Source organism: Saccopteryx bilineata, chromosome 1 (assembly GCF_036850765.1).
Source record: "Saccopteryx bilineata isolate mSacBil1 chromosome 1, mSacBil1_pri_phased_curated, whole genome shotgun sequence".
NCBI classification, from domain to species: domain Eukaryota; kingdom Metazoa; phylum Chordata; class Mammalia; order Chiroptera; family Emballonuridae; genus Saccopteryx; species Saccopteryx bilineata.
Window position 1 is genome coordinate 297,345,316 of NC_089490.1, and position 20,066 is coordinate 297,365,381.

Sequence of the window (20,066 nt, forward strand, 5' to 3'; positions counted from 1 at the left end):
TTAGAGAGAATAATGAAACTAGGATATGAAAAAAAATGATGAAAATTTGCCATTCTTGGAGCAAAGAGTAAAACAAAATCTCTGTCATTATGAAATGCCCCATTTGCGAGGTCAGGGAAAGTGGCAGCTGAGGCTACACTCCGAATCTCCAGGAAGGTTAGGAGCTCAGAACATCTGGGTTGAGGTCACCATGTCATGTGTACCAAGTTAAGGGTGTCTTCTGAATTTTAGTGATAAACAGCCATTAATATTAAAACATGCCATAAAAATCATGCTTTTAAAGAGCACTGTTTCAATCATCTGTGGAAAACTGTGTCCTGCTGATAACCTAAATACATGACTTAAGCCATTTGCCGCTCATGCCGACATGAAGGAGAATGACGCCAGAGCCGCCTCCAGCAGTGAGTGAGTTTGCTGGGAACCTGCTGCTCGTTGTTGGTGCTTTCACATCCCTGCTACCGGCATGTTCTCCACAGGAGTCCCGCAGGTGCCTTTCCTGGGGGAGGTGGGTTTACCTGACGGAGGTCTAGGGAGGTAATGGCACAGGCCAGTATGAAAACAGGACAGAGTTCACAGTGTGATAAATGGTTGACTCAACTCAAGGTACACATGCAAGTCAGAAAGCTTTACTTAACACACAGTCTGATAGAAATACCACCAATTTTGGTGGGTAATTACTCCAGATTCAAATTCTGTTTAATCAACCTTGTCCAAGTTATGTGAGTTCTCTTAACCTTGCATTCTTCATCCATTAAAAAACAAAAAACAAAAAAAAACTTAAATCACTGTAATGGGCTGAATGGTAGGCCAAACGTGTCCAAGTCCTAACCCCAGGACCTGTGAATGTGACCTCATTTGGAAAAGAATCTTCGCATGTATAATTAAGTTAAGGATCTTGAGACATGATCAATTAGGTTTGACACACGTTCACAAGAGACTCAGCGCGGAGAGGCACACAGGAAGAAGAGCAGGCCATGTGAAGGCAAAGGCAGAGACGAATTATTCAGCTGCAAGACAAGAAATGCCTAAGTCGCTGGAAGCTGGAAAGGCAAGAAAAAGTCTCCCTTAGAGCCACTGGCAAGAGCATGGCCTGCAGGTATCTTGATTTCCAACGTCTGCCCTCCAGAACTAGGAAAAAATAAGTTGTTTTAAGCCACCTAGTTCATGGTATTTTTTTTTTTACAGTAGGAAAGAAATATAAAAACTTCAAAGGATTCTTGTAGGAAAAAATGATAGGGCAGTACATAACCCAAGTAAATATTTAATCAGGTTAGGTACTTTTGTGATAGTACATGATACTTCAAACACAAAGCAATGTCTCTGAAGTTACAAAATTTGCCACAAAGACCATATTTCTGATAGTTTATCTTGAAATGTTGGAGGTATACAGTGTCACAAGATACTTCATGGCACCAAAGGTCAAGGGTCTCACTCTGACATGAAAGTATATAAGGCTGGGCGTTCAGGTTACTTCTAAGAATATTCAAAGTACGCTAAGGAATCTTAAAGCATATGGATTTCAAAAAATTTTAATTTTCTTGACAATGGCTGGGAAATTCATTTGTAAGAAAAAGGCTACTTTATTGAAGACAGTATTAAAAAGTATATTTCTGAGAAGCTGAACCCCCAGGGGCTGAACAGGAATATATGTGATTCACTTAAGACAAGATAAAATACTTATTGGTGACTCCAGGAAAATGAAGAAATTAAAAGGTAGAGAGGGCTTTAAGCTCCAAAATCTAACCCCTTCTACCTAAACCATCTTTAAGATAGCTACAGATATGACAAAATATGACTTCAGATAAAGAATTCCTTCCTTTCCTCTCTCCCTTTATCCTTCTCTCCCTACTTTCTTTCCTTCTTTTATCTGTTGCTTTTTGTTTAAAAAAATGCAGAGAAACTGGTCTTCAAATTTAGAGTAACATAAAACTGAGAGAGTGTTAGAGTGAGAATGCAAAGGCAAAATGATACAGGTGTTAGTTAGTCTCTACTCAGATCTAGTCCTCAACTCAGAGTCAAGTTAAGGTACAAGGGAAGATCTGGGCAAAGAATTGTCAAAGATTAGGCTATAGTCTTGATGCTCCTTTTCTTTTTGCAAAACACACTCACCAGATACACAGTTCAACAACTTAAAACATTTCATCCATGAATTTCAAGAATTCTGGAATGAAAATACTTTTCTCAGATGGAAAACTAACTTCTATGATGAAAACATTTTTTCAGATTCAAAAATGTAAGCACCAAATGTATTTTAAAAATTTTTTTTTTAATTTTATTTATTCATTAGAGAGAGAGAGAGAGAGAGAGAGAAGAGGGGAGGAGCAGGAAGCATCAACTCCCCATATGTGCCTTGACCAGGCAAGCCCAGGGTTTTGAACTGGCAACCTCAGCGTTTCCAGGTTGACGCTTTATCCACTACGCCACCACAGGTCAGGCAACACCAAATGTACTTTTAAAGGGCAACATATATATCTTGAAGAATGGTTATTTTTTACTCAGATTACCCCAATCTGAGGTAACAGGTTACAATCAGTTGCAATAAAATTAATTGATCCACTTTATGTATGTCTAATAAAGGATGGAATTATTAGCAAAGTTACACACTATATGTGTATGGCCAGAGGCCGCCGCCATCGTGACCATGCTCATGCAGGTTCATATTGGATTCGGGCAGACGGTAAAGAAATAGTGGAGCCCAAAAATGGTGGGCCACTCCTTTATTAAAGTCTCGCACTGGCCAAGAAGCAAATACACAGGGAAGACACTTTCTTTTCATTCAGAGCTCCCAAAGCCCTGATGCATTCTCCAGTTCCACAACCAGGAGAATCTTCTCTGGTTTCTCCCAGAATCAAAGGCCCCCACAAACCTCAGTAGGGCTCCCAAAGTCCCTCAGCTCTGGTTCCCCATCTGCACATCTTCTCTTTCCCTGCCAACATGGCTTCTCTAGCACTCTGCAAAAACTACCTGGGCCCACAAAGATTCATCCTCCAGCAAACATTAGCAAAACAATAGCTCCTCCTAAACAGGAATGCAATCTGCAATTTGCAATCAACTTTCCTGCTCTGAGGGCAAGCACACATGTGGCTTCCCAGCGCCATTTTGTAACAATAAAAGTGAGCAAACTCAAAAAATACAAATTTTACAAACTTATTTGCCCAACAATATGTAATATGCCACCTTTTAAAACATTTTTTTGATTAATCTAGGGGGATTGGTCATGTTAAATACATATATTTTTAGGAAAAAATTATGTGCTAAAGTATCTGAATCTATTGTAAATAAAATACGAATTCAGATAATGTAGAGTTAAACAGAGACTTGAATAATTAGGAAAAGCTTAGGCAGAGTGTAAGGTCGGTGGATGGAGGGATGGTCACGTAGGAACTCAGACCCGCCCACTTTGGCTAGGACTGCCCTTAATCAAGCCCGCCAAAAGAAGCTTCCCAGGAACCATTTGGAAAGAAGCGATCGTCTGCCAGCCAGTGAAACTTTACCACGTCATAGTAGCTCCACTTCCCTAGAGGGACCCTTTAAATATCTCCACGTGGTTTAATCTTTGCAACTTCTCTGGCCTCCATCTTTCCTCGGGGCCAGGGAACCTTGCCGGGCAGGGTGTGCGCTCTGTACCCAATAAAGCCGTCTGCTATTCCACACTTTGTGGCTCTAGCCTCTTCCTTCCTCCTCGGCGGGGAAAAATACCTTACACAGAGGAAGATTTGAATTAAACATAAAAGAAGAATCAAAGGCCATCAGCACTTAAACACCATAAAAGCAAGCCAACTAAACTCCCAGGATTCTAAAGGTGAAGGCAGGAGAGAAGAAAGGAGCATTAACATTCTGTCACCTCCCTGAGGACCAAATTGGGATGAGAACTTAAATGTCAGAATACAGTAATTAGGCCTGACCTGTGGTGGCGCAGTGGATAAAGCGTCGACCTGGAAATGCTGAGGTTGCCAGTTTGAAACCCTGGGCTTGCCCGGTCAAGGCACATATAGGAGTTGATGCTTCCAGCTCCTCCCCCCTTCTCTCTCTCTGTCTCTCCTCTCTCTCTCTCTGTCTCTTCCTCTCCTCTTTAAAATGAATGAATAAAAAAAATTAAAAAAAAAAGAATACAGTAATTATAGTCAGCAGCACTGATATGGGGGAAATGATAAATGGGTAAATGAAAACCCTGGAAGTCCAGGGTGATGGAAAAGAATAGGCGGTGTATATATACTCTGATGCACTTAGGCTCACAAAGAAAGGGCTAACCTGCAGTGGCATACTGAGAAACTGGAAAACATTTTAAAATTAAAATGTAGCTTCCTTAGGTTGAAATTTTTGCTCAAGTGGGTAGATTGGGTAGTTTGGACCCTTTGGAGACTTTTAAGCATTCCAAAATGCCTCCAATGGGTTTAGAATGCCAAAAATGTGCACAAATTGGGTATTTAAAATCCTAGACTTGAATTTGCTAATCCAATTAAGCCTCGCTTTGCCAGACACAGAGGCTGGTCTCCACTTCAAATCAGGCAGCTGAAACAGAAAGACTCAAAGAATCTGTGGGAAGAAAAACCAACAGGCCATGATACCTGTTTCTAAAATGACAGTAAATACTTAAAGTTATTAGTATTTCTTTTTTTTTTTTTTTTTTAATAAATTTTTATTAATGGTAATGGGATGACATTAATAAATCAGGGTTCATATATTCAAAGAAAACATGTCTAGGTTATTTTGTCATCAAATTATGTTGCAAACCCCTCGCCCAAAGTCAGATTGTCCTCCGTCACCCTCTATCTAGTTCTCTGTGCCCCTCCCCCTCCCCCTAACTCTCTCCCTCCCTCCCTCCCATGTCCTCCCCCCCCCCCACCCTTGGTAACCACCACACTCTTGTCCATGTCTCTTAGTCTCATTTTTATGTTCCACCAATGTATGGAATCATGTAGTTCTTGTTTTTTTCTGATTTACTTATTTCACTCCTTATAATGTTATCAAGATCCCACCATTTTGCTGTAAATGATCTGATGTCATCATTTCTTATGGCTGAGTAGTATTCCATAGTGTATATGTGCCACATCTTCTTTATCCAGTCTTCTATTGAAGGGCTTTTTGGTTGTTTCCATGTCTTGGCCACTGTGAACAGTGCTGCAATGAACATGGGGCTACATGTGTCTTCACGTATCAATGTTTCTGAGGTTTTGGGGTATATACCCAGTAGAGGGATTGCTGGGTCATAAGGTAGTTCTATTTGCAGTTTTTTGAGGAACCACCATACTTTCCTCCATAATGGTTGTACTACTTTACAGTCCCACCAACAGTGAATGAGGGTTCCTTTTTCTCCACAGCCTCTCCAACATTTGCTATTACCCGTCTTGTTGATAATAGCTAATCTAACAGGAGTGAGGTGGTATCTCATTGTAGTTTTGATTTGCATTTCTCTAATAACTAATGAAGCTGAGCATCTTTTCATATATCTGTTGGCCATTTGTATCTCTTCCTGGGAGAAGTGTCTGCTCATGTCCTCTTCCCATTTTTTTATTGGATTGCTTGTTTGTTTGTTGTTGAGTTTTATGAGTTCTTTGTAAATTTTGGATATTAGGCCCTTATCTGAGCTGTCGTTTGAAAATATCAGTTCCCATATAGTTGGCTGTCTGTTTATTTTGATATCAGTTTCTCTTGCTGAGCAAAAACTTTTAATTCTGATGTAGTCCCATTCATTTATCTTTGCCTTCACTTCTCTTGCCATTGGAGTCAAGTTCATAAAATGTTCTTTAAAACCCAGGTCCATGATTTTAGTACCTATGTCTTCTTCTATGTACTTTATTGTTTCAGGTCTTATATTTAGGTCTTTGATCCATTTTGAATTAATTTTAGTACACGGGGACAGGCTGTAGTCGAGTTTCATTCTTTTGCATGTGGCTTTCCAGTTTTCCCAACACCATTTGTTGAAGAGGCTTTCTTTTCTCCATTGTGTGTTGTTGGCCCCTTTATCAAAGATTATTTGACCATATATATGTGGTTTTATTTCTGGGCTTTCTATTCTGTTCCATTGGTCTGAGTGTCTATTTTTTTGCAAATACCATGCTGTTTTGATTATCGTGGCCCTATAATATAGTTTAAAGTCAGGTATTGTAATGCCCCCAGCTTCATTCTTTTTCCTTAGGATTGTTTTGGCTATTCGGGGTTTTTTATAGTTCCATATAAATCTGATGATTTTTTGTTCCATTTCTTTAAAAAATCTCATAGGGATTTTGATGGGAATTGCATTAAATTTGTATATTGCTTTGGGTAATATGGCCATTTTGATTACATTTATTCTTCCTATCCAAGAACAAGGAATATTTTTCCATCTCATTGTATCTTTTTCGATTTCCCTTAACAATGCTTTGTAATTTTCATTATATAGGTCCTTTACGTTCTTTGTTATGTTTATTCCTAGGTATTTTATTTTTTTTGTTGCAATCGTGAAGGGGATTATTTTTTTGAGTTCGTTTTCTAATATTTCATTGTTGGCATATAGAAAGGCTATGGACTTTTGTATGTTAATTTTGTATCCTGCGACCTTACTGTATTGGTTTATTGTTTCTAATAATCTTTTTGTGGAGTCCTTCGGGTTTTCGATGTATAGGATCATATCATCAGCAAAAAGTGATAGCTTTACTTCTTCTTTTCCGATATGGATGCCTTTTATTTCTTTGTCTTGTCTGATTGCTCTGGCCAGAACTTCTAGCACCACGTTGAATAAGAGTGGAGAGAGTGGACAACCCTGTCTTGTTCCTGATTTAAGGTAGAAAGTCCTCAGTTTTATGCCGTTTAATAGGATGTTGGCTAATGGTTTATCATATATGGCCTTTATCATGTTGAGATATTTTCCTTCTATACCCATTTTGTTGAGAGTCTTAAACATAAAATTGTGTTGTATTTTATCAAAAGCCTTTTCTGCATCTATTGATAAGATCATGTGGTTTTTGTTCTTTGTTTTGTTGATATGGTGTATTACGTTAACCGTTTTGCGTATGTTGAACCATCCTTGAGATTCTGGGATGAATCCCACTTGATCATGATGTATTATTTTTTTAATATGTTGTTGTATTCGGTTTGCCAGTATTTTGTTTAGTATTTTAGCATCTGTATTCATTAGAGATATTGGTCTGTAGTTTTCTTTCTTTGTGCCATCCTTGCCAGGTTTTGGTATGAGGGTTATGTTGGCCTCATAAAATGTGTTTGGAAGTATTGCTTCTTCTTCAATTTTTTGGAAGACTTTGAGTAGAATAGGAACCAAGTCTTCTTTGAATGTTTGATAGAATTCACTAGTATAACCGTCTGGGCCTGGACTTTTATTTTTGGGGAGATTTTTAATGGTTTTTTCTATTTCTTCTCTACTGATAGGTCTGTTTAGGCTTTCTGCTTCTTCATGACTCAGTCTAGGAAGGTTGTACTGTTCTAGGAATTTATCCATTTCTTCTAGATTGTTGTATTTGGTGGCATATAATTTTTCATAGTATTCTACAATAATTCTTTGTATTTCTATGATGTCTGTGGTGATCTCTCCTCTTTCATTTTGGATTTTATTTATTTGAGTCCTGTGTCTTTTTTCCTTGGTGAGTCTTGCCAAGGGTTTGTCAATTTTGTTGATCTTTTCAAAGAACCAGCTCCTTGTTTTATTGATTTTTTCTATAGTTTTTCTGTTCTCTATTTCATTTATTTCTGCTCTGATTTTTATTATCTCCTTTCTTTGGCTGGTTTTGGGTTGTCTTTGTTCTTCTTTTTCTAGTTCCTTAAGGTGTGAAGTTAAGTGGTTTACTTGGGCTCTCTCTTGTTTGTTCATATAGGCCTGAAGTGATATGAACTTTCCTCTTATTACTGCTTTTGCTGCATCCCAGAGATTCTGATATGTCGTATTTTCATTTTCATTTGTCTGTATATATCTTTTGATTTCTGCACTTATTTCTTCTTTGACCCATTCATTTTTTAGAAGTATGTTGTTTAGTTTCCACATTTTTGTGGGTTTTTCCCCCTCTTTTTTGCAGTTGAATTCTAGTTTCAAGGCTTTATGATCAGAAAATATGCTTGGTACAATTTCAATTTTTCTAAATTTGCTGATATTGTCTTTGTGGCCCAACATATGGTCAATTCTTGAGAATGTTCCATGTACACTAGAGAAAAATGTATACTCTGTCGCTTTGGGATGAAGTGTCCTGTAGATGTCTATCATATCCAGGTGTTCTAGTATTTCGTTTAAGGCCACTATATCTTTATTGATTCTCTGTTTGGATGACCGATCTAGAGCTGTCAGCGGTGTATTGAGGTCTCCAAGTATGATTGTATTTTTGTTAGTTTTTGTTTTAAGGTCAATAAGTAGCTGTCTTATATATTTTGGTGCTCCTTGGTTTGGTGCATATATATTAAGGATTGTTATGTCTTCTTGATTCCACTTCCCCTTAATCATTATGAAATGACCATTTTTGTCTCTGAGTACTTTTTCTGTCTTGTAGTCAGCATTATTAGATATGAGTATTGCTACACCTGCTTTTTTTTGGGTGTTGTTTGCTTGGAGTATTGTTTTCCAGCCTTTCACTTTGAATTTGTTTTTATCCTTGTTGCTTAGATGTGTTTCTTGTAGGCAGCATATAGTTGGATTTTCTTTTTTAATCCATTCTGCTACTCTGTGTCTTTTTATTGGTAAGTTTAATCCATTTACATTTAGTGTAATTATTGACACTTGTGGGTTCCCTACTGCCATTTTATAAATTGCTTTCTGTTAGTTTTGTATCTAGTTTGATTCTTCTCTTTTGTTTTTCTATCATTTGTTTTTGTTTGTTTGTGTTCCATACTTCTTTCCTCTGTTGCTACCTTTTTTAAGTCAAGTGTTTTTGTGGTGGTTTTTTTAAGGGTGGTTACCATTAAGTAATGAAAAGGGTACCTACCATATTCATTGTAGTACCCTATCTTATAAGTATTTCTGCACTTCATCATCCTTTGCTACTGTTAATCTCCATCCTCTCCCCCCTTTTTTTCCTTTGTTGTCACAGTTTAAGTTTGGTTTTATTGTGTTTTTGGTGGAGCTGTTACTTGTGGTGTTGTTTTCTTTTGTTCTTTGAATCTGGTTGGAAAACCCCCCTTAGTATTTCCTGGAGTGGGGGCTTTCTGTTGATAAATTCTCTCATCTTTTCTGTATTTGTGAATGTTTTTATATCTCCTTCATACTTGAAGGATAGCTTTGATGGGTATAGTATTCTTGGCTGAAAGTTCCTCTCTTTCAGGGCTTTAAATATTGGGGTCCACTCTCTTCTAGCTTGTAGAGTTTCTGCTGAGAAATCTGATGATAATCTAATAGGCCTTCCTTTATATGTTGTACTCTTCTTTTCCCTGGCTGCCTTGAGAATTTTTTCTTTGTCATTGGTTTGTGTCATCTTTATTATGATGTGCCTTGGAGTGGGTTTGTTGGGGTTAAGAAAACTTGGTGTTCTGTTTGCTTCTTGAATTTGAGGCTTTAGTTCCTTCCACAGGCTTGGGAAGTTCTCGTCTATTATTTGTTTGAGTATATTCTCCATTCCATTTTCTTTCTCTTCTCTCTCTGATATACCTATTATTCTTATGTTATTCTTTCTGATGGAGTCAGACAATTCCTGTAGGGCTTTCTCATTTTTTATTATTTTTGAGTCTCTTTCTTCTTCTCTCTGTTGTGCCTCAAGTTGTTTGTCTTCTATTTCACTAATCCTATCTTCAGTCTGGGCTGTTCTGTTAGCTAAGCTTGTTACCTCGTTTTTCAGCTCGTGAATTGAGTTTTTCATTTCTGTTTGATTTGTTTTTATAGTTTCAATTTCCTTGGTAATATATTCTTTGTGTTCATTGAGTTGTTTTCTGATCTCCCTATATTGCCTTTCTGTGTTTTCTTGTATATCTCTGAGTATTTTTAAGATTTCTATTTTAAATTCTCTGTCATTTAGCTCCAAGGCTTCCAATATGTTAAGTCTTTTCTCCATAGATTTTTCCACATCTATTTGTGTTACCTCTCTTTCTTTTGTATCCATAATATTCGATTTCCTCTTTCTTATCGGCATCTGAGGGTGGTCTTATTGATAGCACTAATTAGAATTAATAAAGAGTAAAATGAAAAAAAAAAAAGGGTAAAACACCCCACAAAAAAAAACAGTAATAATTTATTATTTCCCCCTTTTTTTCTCTCTTCTCTTTCCCTCCTCTCCCCTCCTCAGGGAAATATCGTGCCTATAATGGAGGGCCTGATTTGGGGTGAAGAGTTCAAGGGGCAAAAAAAAGGGAGTAGGGACCTACTAAATGCAAAAAAAAAAAAAAAAAAAAAGGAAGAAAATCTTAGACAAGCATAAGATGATTTGCTTGTAAGTGATGGTCAACTAAGAGATATAATGAGAGGGATAAGAGGGAATCAGAAAAAAGGACCAAAAAAGAATAATAAAGAAGAAAAAATAAAAATAATAAGTAAAAATCTGTTGTATTAAGTGGAGCGAAGACTAAATACAATGGAGACCTTGGGTTGGGAGGACCCAAAATGCAACAAAAATAAACAAACAAGAGGAAAAAAAATAAAAACAAAAGCAAAAAAGAGAAATAAAGCCAAAAAAAAGCCTTGAGTCCCAAATTAACTAATTTGTTCGTGATTGAGGATTATATGGGAGGAAAGTAAAATGAGAAAAGAAAAAACGAATAGAAAGGAAAAAATAAGAAAAAGAGAAAAACGAAGGAAGAAATAAAATAGGAGGAGAAAAAAACAAAATAAAGCAAGACAAAAAAAAAACAAAAGAGGAGAGAGTGAGAGTTAAGTGTTTTGGTGTATAACCTTAAAGGAGGGTGAGGATGAAGAAGAAAAATAAAATGCAACACTCATGGGTAGTGTAGTTCAAGAAAGGGGAAGCATAAGATGGGCAGAGAATAGAAGGACCGAGGTGGAGGAAATAAAGGCAAAAAGATAGAAGAAACAAACAACAACAACAACAAACAAAAAAAAATTAGTGGATCAAGTTGTAAAGTCTGTGGGTTTTTCTTGATTTTGAGAGGTTAACTTCTTCCTTTTTCTTTTCTCTCCCTCTTCCTAGTCGGTGACTCTGTACCCCAGGCTCTGCCCCTGTGTCACACTTAGGTAGGGATTTGCAGTTGATGGGATTCTATGGCAATGTCATATAATTGGCTTTAGTCTTGCTGGAAGTAAAGGCTTGTTGGTGTTTGCAGGGTCCAACGATGAGAGAGTTTGCTTTCCTGGATTCTCTCTCCTAGTCCCCCCTTTCTGAATTAGCAGCCTGGTGATCCAGCTATAAGGCTGCAACTGCTTCTGCCTGGGGAGTAAGAGGCTCAAAGAGCTGGGAAATCCCCACTCTATCCCCACTCAGTGCAAGGCTTTGGGAAAGGCTCTGAGAGTCAGGGCCTCCAGTGTAATCAGGCGGGGGTGGGAGTCAATTGTTGTCAAGGTGACTGTTCAGCGCCTATCATTTAGTTGGGCCTTTCAACCCAGGCTTTCCACACTTTGTAGCCTGTTTTTGCAGGGAAGAAGAGGCACTAGTCTCTGCTTACGACTAGTGTAGTATAGACCTTATTATCTGCCAAGTCCTTCTTGTTAGCGTTTATCCCTGAATATGGAGGCTCTATCAATCAGAAGTTGCCCCCGCCCCTTTAGTGAGAGGCACTAAAAAATATCACGCCTCTTGTCTTGGATCCTGAACTGAGAGAGATCTTATCAATTAGAACCGAGGGTGCGCAGATTTCATGGGTTAAGCTAATTTCAGTGATTGGGTCGCAGCTGTGTTTCCGAAGGTATTTTAGGCTGCCTGCATGCGCCCCTCCCCCAACGCTTGATTGTTAGCTTGAATGGCTGGGTGAGGTGCCCCGCCCACAGAGAGAATCTCTCAAGCCTCTCCCGCTCGCCCCGCCGCTGGCGGCTGGACCGCACCAGGCGCAGGATAATGGAGCCCCCTGGGTGTGCGGGCCAGTAGGGCGCCCTGGGCACGTGGAATGCCCAAGGCACGCGCGCGAATGGGGTCTCCGGGCACAGGTGGCCGGCGACCCCCACTTGCAGTGTGCGGGCCGCTGGGAACGTCAGCGGTGCTCAACCGGACCGGGCGCGCGCGCCGCGGCTCGTGGCGGCCGCTCGCGGTGGCGGTTCGCGGGGGCTCCCGGCAGCTCGCGGTGGCGGTTCGCGGGGGTTCGCGGCAGCTCCCGGCGGCTTGCGGTTCCCAAGTATATGGGCTGACTCACCGCAGGCGCACTCCCTGGTGGCTTGAATGAGCGTCGCTGCGGTAGCTTCCTCCACACCCTCGTCTCTCAGATTCAAGTGATAACAGTCCTTTTGCTTTCAGTTTGTGTGGAACTCCAGAATGCTCCGAGGATAAATTTTTCTGTTTCTAGTTGATAAATTTGTTGTGATTTAGGGGAGAGCTGTCAGACGCGCTTCTCACGGCGCCATTTCCGTGACGTCACTCTAAAAGTTTCTAGTATTTCTTTGAAATGATTATTGCTGCAATCTCCAAAATCACCACCCCCAAAATTACATAAAATGGAAAAAATGGGTATGAAATTGTTAGTGTTGCAAATGTACTTTATTTTGAAAGCTGTTTTATGTTAAACAAAGTCATGTCTTGACTCAGAAGTTCCCATTCTTCTCAGAAGCACCTATCTTATCTATTCCACTTAATTAAATAACCCTTTTTTTTCAGGTCCATTTCTAGTGTTTCTTGTGTTTCTGATGAAGTCTTGAACTCTCTGACATGAATAAGTGTGGACACCCTTACAAGTTTGGTAAGCTTCTTGAAAAAAGAGATCAGATCATATACTTCTTGTGTATTCTCTTGGTGCCTTGTACTATTACAATGGACCAGGACTAAAATATGTTGATTTCACTTCCATTAATTCAATTCCTATTATCACTTTTATATTAGCAAATGGTACTTTGCACTTTAGAGAATATCACTCCCCAAAAAAAGAAAAATTATTTAAGCAAGACAAATAATCATAGTATACAGCATGTTCAACATGCATGACTATAAAAATATAAACATTGACCCATTCAAAAAGTATATGAGAAAGAAGGTGGAGAGAAAATGAGAACACACACGTGGTTGGTAGGAGAGAACATGACGGAGCTGTATTCTTCAGTAGGAAATAAACAGATAATATCTAAAACCGAGAAAACAATCCAGAAATGTCCGTGTAAACGCATTATTTAAGAATACATAAAAATAAATTAGAAAGTTTAAAATGGCTACCACTGGAGAGCAGAAGTCAGTTAGGAAAGAAAGAGAAAAGGAACATAATTTTTAAAATAAACATTCAGCCACATTTGTCTTTTGAGCTATGTATATGAATTACTCTGCACAATAAAAGTTATGTTACAAAACAGTAAAATCAAAGCAAAAGGCAAAAGAAAAGCAGGACAAAATTCAGAAACGAGTATATAAAATTTTGAAATCTCCAAATATGAGCATGCTATGATTTGAATTCGATAGTTCGTAGTTAAATAATTAGCAGGTCAAATGGGTCCTTTTAAAAGGAAGGGGATTTTTACTGATTTTATAAAGAATTTCCATATTTCTGGCTTTTCCAGAGAAGGGTACCATGATAATCAAAGTTTTAATTTAACACATAAATCAGATGATATGATGTTCAAATCTTCCAGTCCAATGGTTTTCTGTCTTACACAGAGTCAACAGTCTTTAGAACAACACTCATGAAGATCTACACTCCAACCTCCCTGACCTCAGTTCGTAACCCTGTCCTGGCTCATTTCACTCTAGCTCTGGGGTCCTCCTAGTTTCTTGACCATACCAAGTACATTCTGCTTAAGGGTCTTTATAGTTTCTATTCCCTCTGCTTAGAGTTATCTTCTCTCAGATATCTCTAAACACTTTTTCCAGATCTCTGATCAAATGTCACTCTATGACAGAATCCCCTGACCACTGAATGTAAAGTAATATACCCTCCTACACAAGTACATGACTCTCTTTAGTACCGCTTGATTTTTTTCATAGTCTTTTCATCACCAATTGGACTGATAAGAATTTCTGGAGGTTTGGAATAAGAGAGAGAAAGAGAGGGAGAGAGAGATGAACTCCAGAAAAAGCAAAGGAAAGCAATTGAAGAGGTAAGCATATACATGAAATATTTAAGAGACCAAGGAGACTCATCTGACTGATGCTGAGATTACATTTGAAAGGTGAAGATGAGACAAATTGGAAGACAGTTTGTGTTCATATTATGGAAAATTGTTATTTCCTAAATAATAGGATATTTTTTGAAGTTTTCAATCAGGATTTTCTATGACAACATTTTAGAAATAAGAGCTCGTAGTAATAAACAGGACAGCTTAGGGAAGGAAGAGGTTAGAAGACCAGAAACTGGTTATGAGGCAATTGCTAAGGTAGAGGTTTTGTCAAATAAAACAGAAAGGACAATAAAAATCAGAAGGGCTTCGTGACTCACTACAAAAGAAGAAAAAGAAAAGGGATTAATCGAGGAACTCTGAGGTTTAAATTTTAGTTACATTAAGAGAATAATGATGCAAACACTGGATGAAGTAAATCCAAACATGAGATTATTTATTTATTTTTTTTTTAAATAATTTTATTTTTTTAATGGGGTGACATCAATAAATCAGGATACATATATTCAAAGATAACAAGTCCAGGGTATCTTGTTGTTCAATTATGATGCATACCCATCACCCAAAGTCAGATTGTCCTCTGTCACCTTCTATCTTGTTTTCTTTGTGCCCCTCCCCCTCCCCCTTTCCCTCTCCCATTCCCCCCTCCCCCCCGTAACCACCACACTCTTATCAATGTCTCTTAGTTTCACTTTTATGTCCCACCTACATATGGAATAATGCAGTTCCTGGTTTTTTCTGATTTACTTATTTCGCTTCGTATCATGTTATCAAGATCCCACCATTTTGCTGTAAATGTTCCGATGTCATCATTTCTTATGGCTGAGTAGTATTCCATAGTGTATATGTGCCACATCTTCTTTATCCAGTCATCTATTGACGGGCTTTTTGGTTGTTTCCATGTTCTGGCCACTGTGAACAATGCTGCAATAAACATGGGGCTGCATGTGTCTTTACGTATCAATGTTTCTGAGTTTTTGGGGTATATACCCAGTAGAGGGATTGCTGGGTCATAAGGTAGTTCTATTTTCAGTTTTTTGAGGAATCACCATACTTTCTTCCATAATGGTTGTACTACTTTACATTCCCACCAACAGTGTATGAGGGTTCCTTTTTCTCCACAGCCTCTCCAACATTTGCTATTACCTGTCTTGCTAATAATAGCTAATCGAACAGGTGTGAGGTGGTATCTCATTGCTGTTTTGATTTGCATTTCTCTAATAGCTAAAGAAGATGAGCATCTTTTCATATATCTGTTGGCCATTTGTATTTCTTCCTGGGAGAAGTGTCTGTTCATATCCTCTTCCCATTTTTTTATGGGATTGTTTGTTTGTTTGTTGTTGAGTTTTATGAGTTCTTTGTATATTTTGGATATTAGGCCCTTATCTGAGCTGTTGTTTGAAAATATCATTTCCCATTTAGTTGGCTTTCTGTTTATTTTGTTATCAGTTTCTCTTGCTGAGCAAAAACTTCTTAGTCTGATGTAGTCCCATTCATTAATTTTTGCCTTCACTTCTCTTGCCATTGGAGTCAAATTCATAAAATGCTCTTTAAAACCCAGGTCCATGAGTTGAGTACCTATGTCTTCTTCTATGTACTTAATTGTTTCAGGTCTTATGTTTAGATCTTTGATCCATTTTGAGTTAATTTTTGTACAGGGGGAGAGACTGTAGTCCAGTTTCATTCTTTTGCATGTGGCTTTCCAGTTTTCCCAGCACCATTTATTGAAGAGGTTTTCTTTTCTCCATTGTGTGTTGTTGGCCCCTTTATCAAAAATTATTTGACTATATATATGTGGTTTTATTTCTGGACTTTCTATTCTGTTCCATTGATCTGAGTGTCTATTTTTCTGCCAATACCATGCTGTTTTGATTGTTGTGGCCCTATAATATAGTTTGAAGTCAGATATTGTAATGCCCCCAGCTTCATTCTTTTTCTTTAGGATTGCTTTGGCTATTCGGGGTTTTTTATAGTTCCATATAAATCTGATGATTTTTTGCTCTATTTCTTTAAAAAACGTCATTGGAAGTTTGATGGGAATTGCATTGAATTTGTATATTGCTTTGGGTAATATAGCCATCTTGATTATATTTATTCTTCCTAGCCAAGAACAAGGTATATTCTTCCATCTCATTATATCTTTTTTGATTTCCCTTAACAATGGTTTATAGTTTTCATTATATAAGTCCTTTACATTCTTTGTTATGTTTATTCCTAAGTATTTTATTTTTTTTGTTGCAATCGTGAAGGGGATTATTCTTTTGAGTTCCTTCTCAGTTGTTTCATTGTTGGCATATAGAAAGGCTATTGACTTCTGTATGTTAATTTTGTATCCTGCGACCTTACTGTATTGGCTTATTGTTTCTAGTAGTCTTTTTGTGGATTCTTTGGGGTTTTCGATGTATAGGATCATATCATCTGCAAAAAGTGATACCTTTACTTCTTCTTTTCCGATATGGATGCCTTTTATTTCTTTGTCTTGTCTGATTGCTCTGGCTAGAACCTCTAGTACCACATTAAATAAGAGTGGAGAGAGTGGACAACCCTGTCTTGTTCCTGATTTAAGGGGGAAAGCCTTCAGTTTAGTGCCATTTAATATGATGTTAGCTGATGGTTTATCATATATGGCCTTTATCATGTTGAGATATTTTCCTTCTATACCCATTTTGTTGAGAGTCTTAAACATAAAATTGTGTTGTATTTTATCGAAAGCCTTTTCTGCGTCTATTGATAAGATCATGTGGTTTTTGTTCTTTGTTTTGTTGATATGGTGTATTACGTTAACCGTTTTGCGTATGTTGAACCATCCTTGAGATTCTGGGATGAATCCCACTTGATCATGATGTATTATTTTTTTAATATGTTGTTGTATTCGATTTGCTAGTATTTTGTTTAGTATTTTAGCATCTGTATTCATTAGAGATATTGGTCTGTAGTTTTCTTTTTTTGTGCCATCCTTGCCTGGTTTTGGTATGAGGGTTATGTTGGCCTCATAAAATGTGTTTGGAAGTATTGCTTCTTCTTCAATTTTTTGGAAGACTTTGAGTAGACTAGGAACCAAGTCTTCTTTGAATGTTTGATAAAATTCACTGGTATAGCCGTCAGGGCCTGGACTTTTATTTTTGGGGAGGTTTTTAATGGTTTTTTCTATTTCTTCTCTACTGATAGGTCTGTTTAGGCTTTCTGCTTCTTCTTGACTCAGTCTAGGAAGGTTGTATTGTTCTAGGAATTTATCCATTTCTTCTAGGTTGTTGAATTTAGTGGCATAAAGTTTTTCATAGTATTCTACAATAATTCTTTGTGTATCTACGGTGTCCGTGGTGATTTCTCCTCTTTCATTTTGGATTTTGTTTATATGAGTTCTTTCTCTTTTTTCCTTGGTAAGTCTTGCCAAGGGTTTGTCAATTTTGTTGATCTTTTCAAAGAACTAGCTCCTTTTTCTATTAATTTTTTCTATAGTTTTTCTGTTCTCTAATTCATTTATTTCTGCTCTGATTTTTATTATCTCCTTTCTTCGGCTGGTTTTGGGTTGTCTTTGTTCTTCTTTTTCTAGTTCCTTAAGGTGGGAAGTTAAGTGGTTCACTTGGGCTCTCTCTTGTTTGTTCATATATGCCTGAAGTGATATGAACTTCTCTCTTATCACTGCTTTTGCTGCATCCCATAGATTCTGATATGTCGTATTGTCATTTTCATTAGTCTGTATATATCTTTTGATCTCTGCACTTATTTCTTCTTTGACCCATTCATTTTTTAAAAGTATGTTGTTTAGTTTCCACATTTTTGTGGGATTTTTTTCCTCTTTTTTGCAGTTGAATTCTAGTTTCAAGGCTTTATGATCAGAAAATATGCTTGGTACAACTTCAATTTTTCTGAATTTGCTGATGTTGTTTTTGTGGCCCAACATATGGTCAATTCTTGAGAATGATCCATGTACACTGGAGAAAAATGTATACTCAGTCACTTTGGGATGAAATGTCCTGTAGATGTCTATCATATCCAGGTGCTCTAGTGTTTTGTTTAAGGCCACTATGTCTTTGTTGATTCTCTGTTTGGATGACCGATCTAGAGCCGTCAGCGGTGTATTGAGGTCTCCAAGTATGATTGTATTTTTGTCAGTTTTTGTTTTAAGGTCAATAAGTAGCTGTCTTATATATTTTGGTGCTCCTTGGTTTGGTGCATATATATTAAGAATTGTTATGTCTTCTTGATTCAGTGTCCCCTTAGCCATTATGAAATGGCCGTTTTTATCTCTGAGTACTTTTCCTGTCTTGTAGTCAGCATTATCCGATATGAGTATTGCTACACCTGCTTTTTTTTGGATGTTATTTGCTTGGAGTATTGTTTTCCAGCCTTTCACTTTGAATTTGTTTTTATCCTTGTTACTTAGATGAGTTTCCTGTAGGCAGCATATAGTTGGATTTTCTTTTTTAATCCATTCTGCTACTCTGTGCCTTTTTATTGGTGAGTTTAATTCGTTTACATTTAGTGTAATTATTGATACTTGTGAGTTCCCTATTGCCATTTTATATCTTGCTTTCTGTTAGTTTTGTGTCTTGTTTGATCCTTCTCTTTCGTTTTTCTATCTTTTGTTTTTATTTGGTTGTATTCCATACATCTTTCCTCTGTTGCTATCTTTTTTATCTCATGTGCTTCTGTGGTGGTTTTTTCAATGGTGGTTACCTTTGAGTAATGAAAAGGGTCCCTACCCTGTTCATTGTAGCAAACTATTTTGTGAGTACTTTTGCACTCCATCGTCCTTTGCTACTGTTAATCTCCATCTTCTCCCCCTCTTTCTTTTTGTTGTTGTCACAGTTTAAATTTGGTTTTATTGTGTTCTTCTTGGAGCTTTTACTTGTGGCTCTGTTTTTTTTTTGTTCTTTGTATCTGATTGGAGAACCCCCTTTAGTAATTCCTGGAGTGGGGGTTTTCTGATGATAAATTCCCTCATCTTTTCTGTATCTGTGAATGTTTTTATTTCTCCTTCGTATTTGAAGGATAGCTTTGATGGGTATAGTATTCGTGGCTGAAAGTTTCTCTCTTTCAGGACTTTAAATATTGGGGTCCACTCTCTTCTAGCTTGTAGAGTTTCTGCTGAGAAATCTGATGATAATCTAATGGGCCTTCCTTTATATGTTGTATTCTTCTTTTCCCTGGCTGCCTTGAGAATTTTTTCTTTGCTGTTGGTTTGTGTCAATTTCATTATGATATGCCTTGGAGTAGGTTTGTTGGGGTTAAGAAAACTCGGTGTTCTGTTTGCTTCTTGAATTTGAGGCTTTAGTTTTTTCCACAGGCTTGGGAAGTTCTCATCTATTATTTGTTTGAGTATGTTCTCCATTCCATTTTCTCTCTCTTCTCCCTCTGATATACCTATTATTCTTATGTTATTCTTTTTGATGGAGTCAGATAATTCTTGTAGGGCTATCTCATTTTTTTTAATTTTTGAGTCTCTTTCTTCTTCTCTCTGTTGTGCCTCAAGTTGCTTGTCTTCTATTTCACTAATCCTCTCTTCTATCTGACCTGTTCTATTAGCTAAGCTTGTTACTTTGTTTTTCAGCTCGTGAATTGAGTTTTTCATCTCTGTTTGATTTGTTTTTATAGTTTCAATTTCCTTGGACATATATTCTTTGTGTTCATTGAGTTGTTTTCTGAGCTCCCTAAATTGCCTTTCTGTGTTTTCTTGTATATCTCAGAGGATTTTTAGGATTTCTATCTTCAATTCTCTGTCATTTAGCTCCAAGGTTTCCAATATATTAAATTTTTTCTCCATAGATTTTTCCTCATCTAGCTGTGTTACCTCTCTTTCTTTTGTATCCATGATATTCGATTTTCTCTTCCTTAATGGCATCTGAGGGTGGTTTTGTTGATAGTATTAATGAGATTTAATAAAGAATAAAAAGTTAAAAAAATAAAAAATCAAAAAGAGTTGGTTTTTTTCAAAAAAATTAATAATGAAATAAAGAAA

General features: G+C 37.4%; 1 long non-coding RNA gene across 1 annotated transcript in view; it reads left to right on the forward strand.

Moving 5' to 3' along the window:
* Window positions 1-329: 329 nt before the first annotated feature.
* LOC136320434 (uncharacterized) overlaps window positions 330-20,066 on the forward strand; it is a 40,345-nt gene continuing 20,608 nt past the window's right edge. The window contains exons 1-2 of the long non-coding RNA XR_010728337.1: window positions 330-487; window positions 12,663-12,744. This is a non-coding gene — a long non-coding RNA (uncharacterized lncRNA). The remainder of the gene's footprint in view (window positions 488-12,662; window positions 12,745-20,066) is intronic.